Genomic DNA, 14,647 nt, shown 5'->3' on the forward strand with positions numbered 1-14,647 from the left:
GGAGGTGGGTCAAAAAGGATCTTGCTATGATTTATGTCATAGAGTGTTCTGCCTATGTTTTCCTCTAAGAGTTTTGTACTGTCTGGTCTTACAAACTGTCTTAACCCATTTTGAGTTTATTTTTGTGTATGGTGTTAGGGAGTGTTCTAATTTCATTCTTTTACATGTAGCTGTCCAGTTTTCCCAGCACCACTTATTGAAGAGGCTGTCTTTTCTCCACTGTATATTCTAGCATCCTTTGTCAAAGATAAGGTGACCATATGTGTGTGGGTTTACTTCTGGGCTTTCTATCCTGTTCCATTGATCTATATTTCTGGGTCTTTTTGTTTTGTTTGTTTTTTGATTTTGCAGTACGTGGGCCTCTCACTGTTGTGGCCTCTCCCCTTGTGGAGCACAGGCTCCAGACGCACAGGCTCAGTGGCCATGGCTCACGGGCCCAGCCGCTCCACAGCATGTGGGATCCTCCCGGACCGGGGCACGAACCCGTGTCCCCTGCATCGGCAGCAGACTCTCAACCACTGCGCCACCAGGGAAGCCCTATATTTCTGTTTTAGTGCCAGTACCATACTGTCTTGATTACTGTAGCTTTTCAGTATAGTCTGAAGTCAAGGAGCCTGATTCCTCCAGCTCCATTTTTCTTTCTCAAGATTGCTTTGGCTATTCGGGGTCTTTTGTGTTTCCATACAAATTTTAAGATTTTCTTTTCTAGTTCTGTGAAAAATGCCATTGGTAACTTGATAGGGATTGCACTGAATCTGTAGATTGCTTTGGGGAGTATAGTCATTTTCACAATGTTGATTCTTCCAATCCAAGAACATAGTATATCTCTCCATCTGTTTGTATCGTCTTTGATTTCTTTCATCTGTGTCTTATAGTTTTCTGCATACAGGTCTTTTGCCTCTTTAGGTAGGTTTATTTCTAGGTATTTTATTCTTTTTGTTGCAATGGTAAATGGGAGTGTTTCCTTAATTTCTCTTTCTGATTTTTCATTGTTAGTGTATAGAAATGCAAAAGATTTCTGTGCATTAATTTTGTATCCTGCAACTTTACCAAATTCATTGCTTAGCTCTAGTAGTTTTCTGATGGCATCTTTAGGATATTCTATGTATAGTATCACGTCATCTGCAAACAGTGACAGTTTTATTTCTTCCTTTCCAAGTTGGATTCCTTTTATTTCTTTTTCTTCTCTGATTGCCATGGTTAAAACTTCCAAAACTACGTTGAATAATAGTGGTGAGAGTGGGCAACCTTGTCTTGTTCCTGATCACATTGCGGTGGCTTCTCTTGTTTCGAAGCATGGGCTCTAGGCACGTGGGCTTCAGTAGTTGTGGTACGCGGACTCAGGAATTGTGGCATACGGGGTTAGTTGCTCTGTGGCAACTGGATCTTCCAAGCCCAGGGCTCAAACCCATGTCCTCTGCATTGGCAGGCTGATTCTTAACCGCTGCGCCACCAGGAAAGTCCGTCCTCTGATCTTAAGATAGCTTCAGCATCTAATGCAAAGCCTGCAATTCCTGAATAGACTAACTTTGGTGACAAAGGCTCAGCAGAGCATGTCATATATTTATAACACTGGTCTTATTTTTTTCCATCTGTATTATTTATCATCTTTTCTTTGGATCCCAGTCATGTATATTACTCTTTTTTTTTTTTTTTTTTTAAGTTTTACCTGAATTCCAATTCAAGGACCCATGGACATCCAGAGACTTCCCATGATTCTTGAGATTGACTTCTGTATGCTTCTCCCTGGCTCCACTGCTGAATCTAAGGGGTATTCTCAGTTCATCTCTACCGCACATCTAGATGTAAAGCTCCACCCTTTTTTTTTTTTTTTTTTTTAGAAGAATGCCAGCCACTACCTGGTATTTGTAGCACTTAGTAATGAGGGGAGGAATCAAATCACTCATGCATGCATGGTTTTCAGGAACAGACCGGATCAATAGCCTAAGCACACATTTCCAAATGTGACCCTCCCAAAAGGGCAGCCCCTTGGAGAAAGTGGTTCAGTCACCTACCACCACCAACCCCTACCTCCTCTGCCTTTCAAGCCCCCTGGGATTTCAGAGAATAGCATTTTATCCATCTTATTACATCAGTATCCCTTTGCTTATATACATGGAAACTCGGGACAGTTCTGAGCATTTCTGATCATATTCAATGGCCTGTTACTGACAGTTTCTTTTAATAAGTTCAAAACGTTCTTCAAATAATTTACCGAAATGATGAACTTATGTGTGTCTAGAAACCGAGCAATACTCTTCTGCTACTTTTAATTAGGGCCTTCACATTTTTGACATATGCATTAAATTTAAAAATTAAATTAAATATACAGTACTCTTTAAAAAGTGTCTGCATTAATTTTCCTGTACTTGTGTCTTTCCTGTTGCCTTTGTTTTGGAATAAACTGTAACTAAGCAAATCAGCAGAGGGTCAGGCAAAGCTCAGGCAAAGCTTGTGTAACTCACATAGCCTTCCAGTTTTGAGCACCATGTCTGAATTGAGTCAACACCACAGTTTAACACGAGGGTGTTGTCATGACACCTTGAACATTTCTTAACAGCACACCGGTGGTGGGGAGTCCACATTCCCTACACTGACATAAGAAGCACATGCCTCTCTGGCTTCGTCTTTTCCATCATCCAGTCTCTTCCAATTAATTCCAGTGTTAAAGTCGCCAAGTTGGAAGGTTCTAAATGTGTCTCTGGTCAGAGCGAGACAGACTGAGGCTCCCATGCCTCCTTCTTAGAATTTTCTATAACATCAAATGTTAGAACATCAGTACTACTAATTCTAGCATAATAGTTCCCTGCCAAGTTTCAGCAAAAGATCATAAAGTTCTCAATTAATTTCAATAGGGGAGCTTTATAGTTATAATATAATTTTGATCAATAAGCCCTTGGCTGTCCAGAAACATCGGGTGAAAAAAGTCATTTGGGGTATACTTCATATTCTCATGCCTTTTGAAGCTGGACACACAAAATGCCATTTAAACTCCTCTTGATGCATATAGGTCCCTGTGAGCGTCAGTTATTATGCTACAAGACAGTGTTCTGAAGACCTATCCAAATATATAAAATTTCACTGAATTCCTCACATTAAACACTTATGTTAAAGCCTCAAAATTCTATACTTTGAATTCCTGTGCCTTTTAAATTTTATTTTAAACTTGTTTAGTAGTTCTATTTCTTACATTACTAGTACTTCTTAGTGATATTTTACAAAAGAGCTATAAGGACCCTTGTACACTACTTTATCAATCTCTTCCAATTTTCTGGGTATAATTGGCAAACTAATCATCGAACCTCTTAGAACTTTATGTAACTGAAGAGTCCTGCAAAAGGGTATGAAATTTTCTGCAGTGAAATTTTCCAATGATCATAATACCTGACCTGAGCTCATGGACTTATGGCATCTCTCTTGCTTTACCATTTAGCCCCAGATGGCTAAGTGACCTCGTATAAATGTGCATTCCAGATTGGTATCATGGTATCATCCTGACACCCATCAGCTACAGAGCACATGTTACTTTTTCGCCCAACTCATTTACTTCTCAAGATACGTCAGTGGGCTTGGTAAGGCTACGACGGTGACACCCACTTTACAGATGAAGAACGACCTTGGTCAAGGGCTTTAGCCAAGTCTGTCCTGAAACACCAGTGCTGCCTGTTCACGTAGCCAGTGTTTCCTGCCCTGCTTGCCCAGTGCATCTGCAGATTTGTAAATATGCTTTGATTCCACCAGACACAGAAGGAAGGACAGCATGTCTGGGCCTCCTTGATGGGCAGCTTGGAGAACAGAGAAGAACCTGAAAGGCATCAGGGAACTCACAGAGCAAGTGAGAGACAAGTTAAAAGCTATCCAGTTGTCACACAGCTTTCTTAACATTATCTCCCATCAAGTCGGGGCCTGGAATCTGCCAGGATTTCAGACTAAATGCCTCTTCTTCTTGCTGGTATCTTTCATACACCAAGTGCCTCGATGGCTCAGTTGGCAAGAACCCAAAGGCATCACATGCTCCTCCACTCCAAGGAGGGTGACTGCCACCGAGACAGAGCAGGCAGAGACAGTTCAGCAACAGCGCTGTTAGGGAACATCTTCATCCACTGCCACGGCGTACAACTTTGTCGCTGCCTTAGAGCAGACCCAACGGGGTGCGGAGGACAGTAAAACCATCTCAGCCTGAAGGGCCAGACTTCCTGCTAAATTAACAAGTCTGTCTAGGAGCCCTAGGCTAAGGCACCAAGGGGTGTGATAAAGGGGCCCCATGCAACAATTCTGTGTCCTGTGGGTACGTTAGCTAAACAGACAGAGTGGGGAGGAAGGAGAGAGAGCTGAGTGTCATGGACACCTTTCCCCCTCTGCCTGCAGATATCTTGATGGGACAGCTGTTCTCCTACCTTGCAAAAAAAAAAAAAAAAATCCCACAGTATTTAATGCAAGAATGCACAGGGCCTCCAGCAACTGCAAGTCATCAGAGCTTTAAAGAGCATATGTCGAGCAGCTCAGCCAGCATCTGGGTTCTACTCTTCAGCCCCACAGTGTAGCCCAACCCCAGAGCAAAACTGAAACAGCGTGGCAGAAACTCTTTCCCTCAGCAGGAAGTATGAAGAACAGCTAGAACCTGAAACAAATGAGCCTGGCAGTCACCCTGGATTCAGGATTCGTGTTATGTTTTATGCATCTAGTTAGGAACCCAGGGGTCTTGCAGGGATGATTCCAACCTTTTCCAGAATTCAAGAGGGGGATGACATGACCAAATGCAAATTCAGACAAGCAATGACTAGCCGAAAGGGATGTGGGAGGGTCTTTAGATCAACACCAACCCAAAGCCAATTCCACCGCTAACCCTAACGGACACGTGATCTTTGCCCCCCATGTTCTTCACATAAATTGCTCAAATCATTCCACCTCTTCCCCATACTGTCCCTGCCCCGCTGATACACACAGTTACACAAAAACATCATAAACATAGGACCCAACTTCTTCAGTCGGGGGGAGGACGGGAAACGGTGGGAGCTGCTCGGGCGCACGGTCTGATCATTGGTTGAAGTTACGTAACCACGCAAACAAGAGCTGGAGAACGCTGGGTGGAGATCAATTCAGGGCACACCTCACGCTCGCCCTTCTCCCCTCCCCCAACAACCAGAAAGCAAGCCCGTTTTAACACCACCAAAACCGAAGCACAAGACACAGCTGGGGGGTGGCGAGCACCCGGCTACTGAGGTTCCAAAGCCAAGGGTGGCCGGAAACTTGAGGTGCGCGGCAGAAAAAGGGCCAAGGTACCGCTCACCAAGCAACCAGACCCCGCAGACCCTCCTGCCGGCATCCACGACCCCCAAAGTTCAAGGGCGGGCCGAGCCAAAGAAGTAGTCCCGACCTGCGACCTGCAACGTAAACCAAAGCAGCCGCGGTCAACCAAACCCACGCCTAGCCTCCAGCGCCTCTCCAACACTTCGGTCCGAGTCTCCGCGAGTTCAGGGTGTCGGCCACGCTCAGGAGTCCTCGGGCAGCTTGTACAGTCTCAGCAGGGGCCATTCAGCACCAGCGGTGTTTCTCCTTTGAAAGGATGGTAAAATGTGGGGCACGACTGGGAGAGGGGTAAGGCGAGAATCCCCAACAGAGTAAAAGTTTGGGTTTGGTTTGATCTTCTTTGGAGGAGGGGCTTTTGTGATTTTGCTTTAGGAACATTTGGGGGCGGGGGCTAGGAAAATTTCCCCTCTGTTTGGGCACCCAGCATCCTCCGATCTCATTTTCGGCAACACAGACGGCTCAGGGGGGTCTGAACAACCCCGGAGCCGCAGCCAGGGCAGCAGAAAAAACTGCAGGTGCTGCGGTGGACAAGGCATTAGCCCGACCGCTGGGGCTCAGAGGAGAGGGGGGCCCCACTGCGCCGGTGCCGCCGGGCTGCCGAGGTGTGGGGAGCGCGCGGCACGCAGAGGGTTACAGCCGCCGCTGCCGCCGTGATTGACGCGCGGGGGTCACTTGAGGCTCCCGCCGCTCCCCCTGGCACCGGGCCAGGGAGCCCGCTCAGCCCACCGAGGGCACCGCACGCCGCGCGGCCGCCCACCCGGCCGTTCCCGGCGCCTCCGCCACCGGACACCTCGCCCAAGAAAGGCCACGACGACATGGAATCGCAGCTCGCTATTTCACTTGCCCGTAGCGGCCGCTGGCAAAAACACAATAAATTAAATAAAGCGCGAGGCATCCCTCCGCCGAATAGAAATCCAGAGTCCCCTACCTTCGGCCTTGGGATGGCAAACTGGTCCTGTGTTCTCTGACCCACGGATCCAGCCCCTTCTTCATGAATTATTCCGGTCAGTCAGGATTTTGTGCATTTTTTTCCTGAACACCTGTTTCAAGTAAGGGGTAAAGACCTTATTGAAAGAATTGTCCTTAAAAGATAACCTGTGCACACATATGTCCATCCAGGCATGCATGCGCGTTTGTATACACACATATGTACACGAGATATACATGTACATTGAAGCACCAAACTAGGCAGTTGGATAATGGGAGAGTCGGCTGGTTGTGAGCATGCTCGCGCCGGGAACAGATCCACCCTCTGTTATTCCTCTGAATAAATATAAATCACGATCAGAAACCCAAACAGTAGCATCCCTCTTGAATTCCTGCTGCTGAAAAACACGGAATAAATGCAGCCCGCAGACACGGAATCAAATCAGCAGCTGTTTTCTGAATCCAGAGCCAACCCCTGCCTCGCCTGTCTTTTCCACTATGAGTTCAGACCTTTTTTGAAAGGGGTTTTAACCTTTTAAAGATACAGTACACCAATTATCACTTCTGAATAGCTGTCACTCCAAGCGCAGGAAGCCAGTCCCATGCCTAAAGCCACAGGGTAGGCTTGCTCCCAGGGATAATGATTTCATTCATCAGTGCCTTTAAAAAAGAAAAAAATATATATATTTATATATATATACAGAGAGAGAGAGAGAGAGGGAAAAGCGGGGGGAGAGAGGGGGAGAGAGAGAGAGAGAGAGAGAGAGAGAGAGAGAGAGAGAGAGAGAAAGAGCAAAGGCAAGGCATAAAACTAGACACATTCATTGCAGTGATGAGTTCCTCAGTGACTAATAAACACTACCATCCTTCACTTCTGAACACACATGTTCATGGGGTCAGACAATGCCAGGGACAATTGTCAGCAGGGGTGTCACCCCTCACGAGCCCCTACCTGCTGATAAAGGACCAGGAAGCCTGCCAGGGCAGCTGCAGGAAGTGGGGGCCTCCACCAGCTCACAATTAACCACAGGGCACTGCCATGCCCTCAAACTAAAGAATCCTCTGGCACTATATTATTGCAAACTATAATGTAATCTAGGACCAGATCTTGTTCCAACACATGTTTTTTTTTTTCCAACCGGTATCTGGAGTCAAAACTACCACCTGAACCTTTACAGTCTCTAAGATCCAGACTTAGGCCCTTCTTCAGGATTTTGTTAACAAGCTGGTTTTGTTTGGTTGTTGGGTTTTTGTTTGTTTACTTCTTTTTTCAGGACTAGGTTAAGCATGGAGGTAGAAAACTGGGGGTGGGGCTTGAGGATAAACAACAACCCCCCTGTCCCAATGGAAAAAAAAAATTATTCGTTAAGTACTTCAGCCACCCAGGTGGTGTTTATTATTCCAGTGCTGGTTTTTCAAGAGGTCGCCCTGAGAAGAAACCAGAACTCCTCACCTCACTTATGTTTGAAAGGAAGGAAAATGCAGTTTCCTTCTTTTACAGTTTCTTTTTCACCCCAGGAGCCCCAGAGCTTCAGAACGGTGCTGGCTCTGCTCCCCTGGTTCCAGGCCAGCAGCAGCAACACCAGCAGCTTAGCTGAAAAGCCACCCCGATGTTCCCACAGCCGCTCTGGGCATGTCCCTCTAGCCGTAGGCTCAGAGCCCACCCTCCCTGGGCAAACCGCTGAAACCAATGTACCATCACCCTCTCACCTCATCACAGCCACTGCCTGCACTGCCCCCTCCCAGACACACACACACACACACACACACACACACACACACACACACACACACACACACCCTTCTCTCTCAGCTCCCAGGGCTCTTTAGCAGAAAATTATCATATTTTGTGTGTCATCACCCAAGCTAGCTGGACCTGTCACTGATTGGCTGGGCACTGCCAGCCGGAAATGTCACCAGCCACACAGCTTGGAACTGGCTCTGACCCACGGCCACCTCAGACCTGAGCCCAGGAGGCTCTCTGACAAGGTGCAGACCTACCACAGGGAGCCTGTCACTCTGTCACTCCTCCCACAGTTTGCCCCAGGCCCTCTCCTACCAGCTGGTCTCCCTAGCCCGCCCTGGGGGAGGGGACCGCCAGGGGATGGGAGTGAGTCTCCAGCCACACTGGGAGCTGTGCTGCTTCCAGCTGCAGGAGAGAGGAAGCCACTGAAATTCCTGTTCTTCTCAGCAGGTTAGGGGAAGACGTCTCCATTTGGTTTTAAAGATTTGGAGGAAGTGTTCCTGATAAAAACAGTCTCTGCTCATGCTGAAAAATAAAAATTATCAGTAAGGCTGGGTGAAAACACGAATATCATACGCACCAAGGTATCATAATCATAATACCCCAAGGCTGTCAGGGAAACCGGAAGACAATTCAGTCCATCCTCTTCCCTTAAATAGAACAGCTCTTAACCCTCCAAGAAAACTCACCAGAAAAGGGGGCTTCCTAACTTGCCTAGTCAATGCCCTATGATGCCACACAAGTGTTTCAGAGTTAAATGGTCTTTGTAGTGACCAACCTGAATCACTTTGGCTGTAATTTAAGCTTAGTCTCTCCTGCTATATCTTTAGTCATTTCAGTGTGACTCACCATTTAAGTCTCACCTCACTCTGTCCTCCCGGCTAAATTAAACCCTATCTCTCTGGACCAGTATGTAAAAGTTGCTTCTTAAACCTTTAATTATGCTGCTTTATTCTTTAGACTTCAGAGACAAGCCCCCCAGAGCTAGATGTAGCTGAAAGGTCATTCTATCCAGCCACACATGTGATGCTTCACTCACCTCTACTGTTTCCACCCTGGAACTTTTGATTTGGGGGGATAGCAAAACTGGGCTCAGACATTTACTCCTTCCTTCTCCTCCAAAACACAAAACAAAAACAAAACAAAACCCCACATTTATATGACCAAAACACTAGAGGCAATGCTGGGACCCAGAGAAAGATGCCACCAATAAAGCCTACATTTTAAAGAATATGGGCAAGATATAAAGCAGATGAGATGTCACTGAAGAAAAGGTGATTCGTGCTGATAAGACCATGTATGATTCTGCACAGGCCCCCTAAGAAGAAAGTGCACAGGCTTCCAGAAAAAGGTCCTGGAAAACCCCAAGCTCAGAGGATCAAAGATCAGATGAGGGTCACAGGCACCGGCTCAGAGGCAAATGAAAGGACATCAGGAACTAGGCATGTTCTCTCCACACAGAACAGCAACGATTCCAGGGCGTCTTTGGAAAGTGGGAAGTTTGTCCCTAATATAGGAAGAAGTCAAAGTCTGAAAAGGGGCAAGACCACAGCTCATTTTGGTATGCCACACACACACACACACACACACACACACACACACACACACAAAGACAAAGAAGAAGAAAGAAAGAAACAGAAAAAGAAATTTATAATCAAATAAGACACAAGATATAACAGAGAAATCCAGAACATCCCATATTAGTCTAAATGAAGTCCTGGAAGGAGATGACATCATTAAGGAAGGGGAAAAGCAACAATCAAGGAAGAAATAGAAGAACATTTCCTTGAGCTGATAAAAGACTCAAGGCCTTACATCATATGGGTCTATTGAGTGCTGAGCACTAGGATTACTGAAAGAATACACAATTCTAGATGCAGTCTCCTACTCCAAGAACAAAGAGAAATAACTACAGGCTTCCTGATAGGGGAGAAAATTCAGGCTGCTTAAAAGGAAAGAAAATCAGACTGACATCATACTTCACATCTGGAACACTAGGCTAAAAGACAGTGGCACAACTTTTATAAAATTCTCAGGAAATCTTATTGTAACTCGAGAATTCTACCAGCTGCCAAATTATAATTTCTCTCACATGTGATGACAAAAGAAAGGCATGTTCAAAGACATAGAAATACCCTTTATTAAATTTTAAAAAATTACTTGAAGATCTCTTCCAGCCAAGGAAAAAACTAAGCCAGAGTAGTAAACTCAAGAAAAGAGAAGACGTGTTATATAAGAAAATGTAATGAGGAATAAAGCCAATAAAATGTATGCTTAAGTACAAATATAATAGTTAATGTGGTTGTAAAGTTTAATTTAATTGTTAACATAAGATAGGTAGAAAGAGAGAGGATGAGAGAAAGAAATCAAGAAATCTGGAATTTAACTTCCATGTGATTTCAACCAAAAAACTGGAAAATCTCAATGGAGATGGGTAAGGAAAATCACTAGAATAAAAAAAATAGGGTGGGGCTTCCCTGGTGGCGCAGTGGTTGAGAGTCCGCCTGCCGATGCAGGGGACACGGGTTCGTGCCCCAGTCCGGGAAGATCCCACATGCCGCAGAGCAGCATGGCCGCTGAGCCTGCGCGTCCGGAACCTGTGCTCCGCAGCGGGAGAGGCCACAACAGTGAGAGGCCCGCGTACCGCCAAAAAAAAAAAATAGGGTGGGAGGATCATTATGGAAGGCAATTAGAACTCCATTTATCACCTCTCTTCCCAAGACCACATTAAAATGATAATAAGGAATTTTTTAAGTTCAAATACACAATGACAAAGAAAACAGTAGAAGAGCCATTAGCCAAGAAAATTGAAAAAGAAGAGTAGAAGGGGACTGAATTTTTTTTTATATAAATTTACTTATTTATTTATATTTGGCTGCACACAGGCTCTCTCTAGTTGCGGCGAGCAGTGGCTACTCTTTGTTGTGGTGCATGGGCTTCTCTACGCAATGGCTTCTCTTGTTGCGGAGCACAGGCTCTAGGCACGCGGGCTTCGGTATGTGTGGCACGCGGGCTCAGTAGTTGTGGCTCATGGGCTCTAGGGCACAGGCTCAGTAGTTGTGGCACCCAGGCTTAGTTGCTCCACGGCATGTGGGATCTTCCCGGACCAGGGCTCGAACCAGTGTCCCCTGCACTGGCAGGCGGATCCTTAACTACTGCACCACCAGGGAAGTCAGAAGGGGGCTGAATTTATCAACTGTGAATATATATGCTACAGTAAATAAAACAATATAGCACAATTGCAGAAACCTAAAAATGGACAACGGAACTGAATGAAGTTAAGAAACAGCTTCAAGTATAGTGTTTGCTATGTGATAGGTGATAAAAACTGAATTTTAAATCAATGGGAGGAAAAAATGTTATTCAATAAATAGTGTCAGGCTGTGGTATTCGGTATTGCTTCTAACTCATACCTTAAACAAAATATATTCTATTTTCATAGCCCCCACACACAAATACCACAAGGAAAAACAGATACTGTAATTGACCAATAAATCACAGAATGTTATAAAGTTGCTGTTATTTTTTTTTCTAATAGTGGAAAGAAAAGAAAAATAGTGGTTATCCAGTGTCTGTTTAAATACCATTGTGATAGGTTTAATAATGCCCCCCAAAGACATTCACCTCTGGAAACTGTGAATATTACCTTATATGGCAAATTGAAGGCTCTTGAGATCTGGGAGGTTATCCTGGATTATCTGGGAGGGCACTAAACGGAATCAAAGTATCCTTATAAGAGGGAGGCTGAAGGCAGAGAGAAGGAAATGTGACCATAGGGGCCAAGACTGGTGTGATGCAGCCACAAACCAAGGAAACCCAGAAACCACCAGAAGCTAAAAGAGGCAAGGAACAGATTCTCCCCTTAGAGGCTCTGGAAAGCACAGCCCTGCTGACACCTTGACCTCAGCCCAGTGAAACTGATTTCAGATTTCTGGCCTCCAGAACTCCAAGGAAATAAACATATTGTGTTAAGCCACAAAGTTTGTGGTTATTTGTTATAGTAGTCATAGGAAACTAATACAACCACCATGATGAGAAACAGTACTTCTTAGGGATTATAATAATTATTATTACCAGCAACAATACTTACTATGTGCCTGGCACTGCTAAATTATATACATATCTAATCTCATTTAATTTGCATGCAAGGTGGCAGTAGAAAATTGTAGTTATTATGGCTCTACCACTTAGAAGCACATATGCCTGGGCAAGTTATATAACCTTCTAATGCTGCTTTGTCTCATCCATAAAGTAGAGGTAGGAATGATACCAACCTGACGGGTTTGTGGAAGGTAAAGTGAAACCATCTATGTAAAGGGCTTAGAACAACGCCTGACAATAAGAGCTCCACAAATGGTAACCAATAGTGAGAAAGTCCTTCCTTATGCTGGGCGGCAATCTGTCTCCCAGAGCATCCTCTCACTGATTCTAGTTCTTCCCTTTGGATACATGTAGAACAAAGGTCTCTCCTAACCACCTGACTGTCATTCAAATATCTAAAGACAATGATCATCTCATTAAGAGTCTCAGCTTCTCCAGACTAAAAGTAACCAATGCCTTCAGTCATTGCTCTTGTGAATTCATCCAGAGACCCTTGCCCAACCTGACCACCTCCTCTGGACATACTCTTTTTTTTTTTTTTTTCTTTTTTGCGGTACCCAGGCCTCTCACTGCCGTGGCCTCCCCCACTGCGGAGCACAGACTCCGGAGGCGCAGGCTCAGCGGCCATGGCTCACGGGCCCAGCCACTCCGCGGCATGTGGGATCCTCCCACACCAAGGCACGAACCCGCATCCCCTGCATCAGCAGACGGACCCCCAACCACTGCGCCACCAGGGAAGCCCCTGGACATATTCTTGTACATCTTTAGACATGATCCCAGACTTATCACCCTTCTTGTTCTAGAACAGAGGTTGGCAAACTATAGCCCTCCATGCAGGCTATATTTTTTAATAGTCTGTGAGCTAAGAATGGTGTTTACATTTTTTAAGGACTGTAAAAAACAAAAACAAAAAAGAATTTACAATATAGACCATATATGGCCTGCAAAGTTTAAAATATTTACTATGTGGCCCTTTTTAGAAAAAGGTTGCCAATTCCTGTTCTAGAAGCTCTTATACTTCTATCAATGCAATGTAAGATTGCCCAAAACTGTTTTACAAACAAATTGCACTATTATATCATATCAACTTAACTGTAGGGCTGCTAACTGTTCGATCAGTATCCATTCTCTTTCTTCTTACCCAGTAATAAAATTCTTAGCTAGGAAGATGGCTATCAGTTGAAGACTACATTTCCCAGTCTCCTTTGTAGGAAGGTGTGGCCAGGAGGCTAGGTTCTAGCCAATGGGATGTAGCCAGATGTGACTAGGGTAATTTTCTAGTCTTTCTCTTAAAGGGGAGGAACATGCCCCACCCCCCCCCCCACCCCCCGCCCCCAACTTCCCTTTTCCCTTTCCCATTGGCTGTAATGTGGACCTGATAATCCTGTGGATGAAGGGTAGCAGAGCAACAAGATAGAAGGACCCTGGGTTTCTGGTGCTGCCATTTCACCCTATACTGCTTATTCTCAGTCTGTGAGAGGGAAATAAACTTGTAGTTTATTTAAGGCATTGTTATTTTAGGTCTTTGTGACAGCAACTGAATCTGTGCCCTAACCAATACAACTATCGGTTTTAACTCCCAAGTATTTTCTATATTTGTGGCTGCTAAGACACACATCTCCCACATTCTGCAAGCACGCAGTTAATTTTCTGGACATAATAAGACCTTGCACTGACCTTGTAAGAATCAGTCTATCATTTTACCGTGACATCTCGGACCCAATTCTGACATCCAAAGTAGCTTCTATCCTTTCTAATTTCATGTCACTCTTCAAGAAGCACTTTAGGTGTAGCACTCAAACTAAATACAGTCCTGATCAATGCTGAGCATAATGTAAAGGAGAGGACTGTGACCTCAGTTTGTGGGGGAAGAAAATAACAGATTAAACTAAGGTCAAATGAAGGAGAAGGTGGGGAGGATGGGGGCAAGCAGTTGTGAAGAGCGTACCATGTTCCAGGCACTCTTCTGTGAAATTCCTCATTGTTATCTCATTTATTAAATATTTCATTCATTCATTCATTCACTCATCCATTTATTTTTAAAGTACTCATTTTAATTTTTTGAAACAGTAACTATAAATACCCCCTGCTGGGGCAGAAAACTATTATCCATAAACACTGATGAAAACAGAGTCCGTGCAAATCTCTCTTTTTCTAAGTCTGTGTGCACCCACCCTCTCTTTGGACACCTGAAGAGTACGTTGCCAGCATTCCTTATAAGACTTAGAGGCAAAGATGAAAATACTCCATGCACCTAGCTCAAGAACTGTCCAGTGTAGAACAGTGGACAGTATTTTCAGAAACCTCTACCCTCGGCCATCTTAAGACAGATGACAAGTAAGTACACGCTGGCCTTCTGCAGAGCTGCATGGCAGAAGGACTGAGTGGGCAGTCTCTGAGTAGTGTCAGACTATCTGGGTCCAAACCCTGTGGGTTTAAGTCAACGGCTTAATCCTTTCCTGCCTCAGTTTCCTTATCTGTACAATAGGGATATGTTATTCTTACCAAACCATCTAAGGCAGATTTCCCCCCTTTTTTTGCAGGTGATGAATATGATGGTTATGT

At 44.8% G+C, this 14,647-nt stretch overlaps 1 protein-coding gene across 1 annotated transcript in view; it reads right to left on the bottom strand.

Annotated features, from left to right (window-relative positions):
* HIVEP3 (HIVEP zinc finger 3) overlaps positions 1–14,647 on the bottom strand; it is a 512,038-nt gene that overhangs the window by 404,854 nt on the left and 92,537 nt on the right. Inside the window, exon 2 of the mRNA XM_032633296.1 lies at positions 6,239–6,350. The gene's annotated coding sequence lies outside the window, so the exon portion shown is untranslated. The remainder of the gene's footprint in view (positions 1–6,238; positions 6,351–14,647) is intronic.

The sequence above is a fragment of the Phocoena sinus genome, chromosome 1 (genome assembly GCF_008692025.1).
Source record: "Phocoena sinus isolate mPhoSin1 chromosome 1, mPhoSin1.pri, whole genome shotgun sequence".
Taxonomy (NCBI): domain Eukaryota; kingdom Metazoa; phylum Chordata; class Mammalia; order Artiodactyla; family Phocoenidae; genus Phocoena; species Phocoena sinus.